We start from the raw sequence: 5894 nt of genomic DNA on the forward strand, positions 1-5894 counted from the left end.
CTTGTTGAACGCCATCATGGTTTAGATGTGCACCCGAGTGAGTTTGACAAGGAGACCCAAATTTAAACTTTACCTACGTTTGAGAGGCACTATAATGGTCAAGTTCAATGGTATTTTAGATTAAAAGACTTTTATGAACTTTGTACCTTTGTTAGTGTTACTTTTTACCTTTGTTAGTGTTATGTTATAGACATTTGGTCAAGTTCAACAAGTGGGGTTGAGGTGATTCAAATGGTTAATGCCACTTTATTTGATTCAAATTGTTAATGTGATAATCCAGTTGACTGGAATGATTGAGATGAGCACGTGAGTGAGTTTGACCAAATTGAAATAAAATCAAATAAAATCACTAAAAAAAAAAAATCGTTCCAGTCGTTCAACTCGCCTTATGACACTTCCTTCAACTCGAAGGGCGGTAAATAAAGGATTCCTTCCATTCCAAGAACCTCAATAGATGGGTTACAACAAACTTACATTACCAATCTCGACAACTGGACGTGTCATCTGTGTTAGAAGAACGACCGCATTAGAGCAAGTCATGAGGATAGAAGATGCGGTGAACTCTTAAAGAATAGTCAAATTGTGCAACACAAACCACATGCGGTGAACATGAATCGAACACATGACCTTTAGATCTTCAATCTGACACTCTCCCAACTGAGCTATCCCCGCAATCATTAGAAATCAAAATTCATCAGTAAAGATATTTTCATTGATTCATTGAGATTTTAAAAAGAAATAATGACTAATTTTTTATTGAATAGTCAGGTTATGCAAATAGAAACAGGTGCGGTTAACGGGGAGATCGAACACATGACCTTCAAATAAATCTGACGCTCTCCAAACTGAGCTATCCTCGCTAACATTAAAAATGAAAGTTTTGATGTAAAGATCTTTCCGCTAATTAATTGAAATTTTAGAAAGAAATGATCACTAATTTTTTATTGAATAGTCAAATTGTGCAATGTGAACCATGTGTGGTTAACGTGGATCGAGCACGAGACCTTCAAATCTTCAATCTAACGCTCTCTCAACTGAGCTATCCACACTATAGTTAAAAATAAAAATTCATCAGTAAAGGTATTTTCGCTAATTCATTGAAATTTTAAATAGAAATAATCACTAATTTTTAATAAGATATTCAAGTTATCCAACTTGTATAAGGTGCGGTGAACTAGAACACGTTAGGTATTTCCGATAATTCATTGAGATTTTAGAAAGGAATAATGACTAATTTTAGATTGAATAGTTGAGTTATGCAACTAGAATTAGGTGCACTGAACGTGGAGATCAAACACGTGACCTTCAAATCTTCAGTCTGACTGTCTCCCAACAGAGCTATCCCTGCTAATATTAAAAATGAAAATTCATAAGTAAAGGTATTTCCGATAATTCATTATGTTTAAAAAAGAAATAACCACTAATTTTAGATTGAATAAGCAAGTTATGTTTTTAGATTGTATAGTCACATAATAAACTTGTATTAGGTGCGTTGAACAGGGATAAAACACGTGTGACCTTCAAATTTTCAGTCTAACAATCTCCCAACTAAGCTACTCTTGCTAACATTAAAAATGAATATTCATCAGTAAAGGTATTGGATACACTTCTGGAAATTCAACAAAATGCAATAGTATTAGACCGATATGCTAGATTTAAATCTCGCTTTTGGAAAATTCAACAAAAGGCATTGGGTACGCAGTTGTAGTACGACATTCCACCCATAAAAAGATGGTCAAACAGAAATGCTCAAGCAAATATTGGAAGACATGTTGAGGGTATATGTGATGGATTTTGGAGGAAGTTGGGATAAGTACCTACCCCTTATGAAATTCGCTTATAATAATACTTGCCAAGCCACCATACAAATGGCCACATACGAGGTTCTCTATGGATGAAGATTTCGATCCCCTATCCTTTGGGAAGAAGGGGGGCAAACGACAACTATTGGGCCAGAGCTGGTGCAAATTTCCAACGCCGCAGTCCAGAAGATTAAAGCTAAGATACAAACCGCACAAAACCAAGAGAAAAGCTATGCAGACCTAAGGCGCAAGGACATGGAATTGTAGGTAGGGGATCATATATTCCTAAAGGTAGCACCCAATGAGAGGGGTGCTCAGGTAGGGTGAAAAGGGGAAGCTAAGCCCTAGGTTTATCCGTCCCTTTGAGATATTAGAAAGGATTGGATCTGTGGCCTATAGAATCGGGCAATGCCCAAACTTGTTTACAGTACATAATATCTTTCATGTATCCTTACTATGGAAGTATACCCTAGATCGTTCGCACGTACTGACTCATGAAACTCTCTTCTTGAGAGATGACCTAACGTATAAAGAAGACCCGATTTAAATAATAGACAAGAAAGTCAAATGATTGAGAAACAAGGAAATCCATCTTGTTAAGGTCCTATGGAAGAATCATAGAGTAGAAGAAGACACTTGGGAAACAGAAGGCAAATAAGAACCTTGTACCCTGACCTATTTTAGAATAAGCACTTTCGATGACTGAAAGTTTTCGAAGGAGAGGAGAATTTGCAACACTCAAGGTCTCCAATAAGAGACAGTGTATAATCCCTATTAGGTTGTATCTAGAAGCAAAGAACAAGTAAAATTGAAAAAACATTGAGAAAATGGTACATTTTCTAATTTTTATAAACTTCTCGAATCATTAAATTTTTTATAGAATAAGAATTACAAGGTGCTTAAAAAAGGAAGGCTCGGAGAAGACTTTTCTGGCAGAAGATTCAGAAAATTCAAGAATGAAATTATAGAAATTCTAGATGTTTCAATGGTAGTGGAAAATCTGTCTATAAATTATGAATTAGGGTAGACTATTAGGGAAAAAGCAAGCTTAATCGAGTACCCAATCGAGAGATACAAGTTTTTTGTTTTGGGGTGTCGTGTTCATGGGTTTACCTCGAATTCAAGAACTATAGTCCACTATTCATTTCCAAACTTGTTTCTGCACCTTCTAAATAAGTTTACCCATAAGTTTAGTTTGGTGAAGGAAAGAGGTCCTCAAAGTGCTAGTAGGTTTTCACACGAATTAGTCCACGTTAGGTTACCCTCTAATGTTTTCCTAAGTTAAAACCTCAACTCCTAAAGCCTAACCCATGACATTATGTATAAACCTAGGTTCATCAATAATCCATATACCAAGTATCTAGAACTATGTGAATAACATGCTAAATAAGTTGCTAGGATCCATACCCATAAGTAACCATTATCTGCATTACGATGTGTACTAAAAGGCCCCTATTCCTCTTTAGGTAGGATGTCCTGCAATATGTATCATGAGCTAGATGTTATGATAGGCCTACCTTTCCCATCTGTTAAACGAGATGTCCTGCACCACGATTTACTAGTAGGACTACATGATTATGACGACACCACTCATGTGTTCATGGGGAGAAAATTGAAGGTTATTTTCGGGGAAGGTTTTCAGGATCAATATATGATACATGACACGATGACCTCTAAGTTCTAAGATCCTGAAAACATAACAAAAAGTAATATCTTAGCTTAAGGTTGCGATTAAGAACCTACTAGTAGGTTACTTACTAAGTTTTACTCACTCCATGTTTATCATTTTTTTTTTCAAATAACTAAGAGTTGGTCGTGGATGAGAGTGGACTTTGGAGTGTGGGCCATGGACTAGCCTCTATTTTTAATCTAGTATTTTTTGTTCTTCTTTTGAGTCTGCTTCTTATTTTGTGTTTGTAACGGGTATGTATATGTAACACCCCAAAAATGAAGGAAATTAGCTCCCATAAGAATAAGCCACTCATGAAAGACCCAAAGGATAGAAAGGAAAAAAAAATTAAAGGATTAAGCAAGAACAAGGGACTTAGTCAAGTAACTCGTGTACCCTAACAAGTGATTTCAAGGAGTTAAAGGCCTTTTGAAAATGATTGGAAAGGAAAAAGTAAATGAAAAAGGAAAAAAAGTCATTTTATCAATTATCAAGAATCTTTACGGATTTGTAATTCCTTATCTTGAAGGAATCTCAAGATTCAAAATCAGTGAGAAATGATCAAAAAAGCGACGAGGAATTTGTAGAAAAATTATAGATTTTTGGAGAAAAATAATAATAAAATATTCAAAAAGTGGCAAATTACGAAAATACCTCTAGAAGAATGGATAATTACATAAATGCTACTCTAATTAGAATCAGAGAATCTACCGTGACCATCCGAGCAAAATCTTTCGAACTTAAATTTCAACTGTCGGATCTCTTCCAAAATTTGATATGATCTAGAACGAATACGCACAGATCATCACATCCAACGACTAGTATTCAAAGCCAAGGTCGGTAAGGATATGATCGGAGTTGATATCTCCGAAAAATTATCTAGAAAGTTCGATCTTTAAATAACGAAGATTCTGGAGCTCTCAATGTCGGTTTAAGCTCCTCCTATTAAGTCTGAAGTAGGAGCAACAATACGGAATAAGAATCGAGAAAGGTCGATCCCCCAATCGAAGGCAATAAGCGTTTAGATTGTGGGTCTCCTACTCTCAGATTTCTTCCAAATTCGAGAGAAATCCTCCACTATTTCTCTTCAATGTTCTAAATAACGAAGAATCTGGAGCTCTCAATGTCAATTTAAGCTCCTCCTATAAAGTCTGAAGTAGGAGCAACAATACGAAATAAGAATCAAGAAAGGTCGATCCTCAAATCGAAGACAATAAGCGTTTAGATTATGGGTCTCCTACTCTCAGATTTCTTCCAAATTCGAGAGCAATCCTCCACCATTTCTCTTCAAACTTATTCCTACCGTTTCTCAACAAGATTACCCACAAGTTCTATGAAGGAATAGAGTGCTGAAAGTGCCTAGAAACCATTCCCCCAATTCAATCAGCCATTGAAGAACTTCAAGAAAAACTTGAAAATCAAATCCGAGGATACATGATGATTCATCGAGCAAGAATGATTCCAATCAGTTTCTGCACCTCCAAGGAATGCTTCCATAGAAGACCACAAAGAAAAATAACCTCGAGAGCATGTCGAATTGAAGGAAATAGGTTTAGAAATTAAATTGGGGATAAGAGTCGAATTCCTATCTACGATCTCTTTTCCTTCAAATTAAGGATTCCTCTAGCTTCAGAGGAAGAAATTGAGTAAACTTGATGAAGGAATCGAGAGATGAAACATCGTAGAACAAGCTACCCAAGAGATCGAAAATCTAGCGTTTCGAGTGAGTTGCATACCGAGAATGATTTTTGGAAATTAAGGTCTTACACTCAAAGACGTTCCTCCAAACAAATTCCTTTAGCCTGAAGAAAGGATATGGAAGAGGTTCAAGGAAGAAATAGGGCCTTGAAACCCCTAGAATCGGCTACCCAATAAGAAATCCTTTGTTTTATCTCCAGTGATAAATCATATTTTGGATGAACTTTCGAAGCGAATATCTTAGGCTACGATCCACGAGAAGGTATCAAATCAATCCCTAGCCCTTCCTTGTAATACCCATCTTTAAGTTTCACAAAGAAATCGAGGAGAGAAACGCTGTAAATGTGGTTGTACAGGTCGAGTTTCAGATGGCGGCGACGCGAAAAATGCGCATTTTCTTCCTGTTCAGAGGAAGAGAACGATGATATGGCCAGTTCAACTGAACTATCCAAGTAAACTCAAAATTTTACCTTTTCTCGGGTTTTCTCAATTTTAGCCCCATTTCAGACCGATTCTCCTAGAAAATCTTATGGTTTCAGAAAATAGACACAATAAGGAGTATGTGGAAGGAAATATGAAGTAATTCAGATACTGGAAGCTTAAGAATGGACGTCCCAAACGTCGACGACGAGGCAAGTAGCCACCTTGGACTTTTTGTTAAGAAATACTTGTAGAAATCGCTTGGATTTTCATATGAACCCTAAACCAAGTATGAATTAAGGATA

At 36.3% G+C, this 5894-nt stretch overlaps 1 non-coding gene across 1 annotated transcript; it reads right to left on the reverse strand.

Annotated features, from left to right (window-relative positions):
- Positions 1 to 599: 599 nt before the first annotated feature.
- TRNAF-GAA lies at positions 600 to 672 on the reverse strand. Its single transcript has one exon. It is a non-coding gene; the product is annotated as a tRNA-Phe (tRNA).
- Positions 673 to 5894: the final 5222 nt, after the last annotated feature.

The sequence above is a fragment of the Cucurbita moschata genome, unplaced genomic scaffold (assembly GCF_002738365.1).
Source record: "Cucurbita moschata cultivar Rifu unplaced genomic scaffold, Cmos_1.0 Cmo_Scf00430, whole genome shotgun sequence".
Taxonomy (NCBI): Eukaryota; Viridiplantae; Streptophyta; class Magnoliopsida; order Cucurbitales; family Cucurbitaceae; genus Cucurbita; species Cucurbita moschata.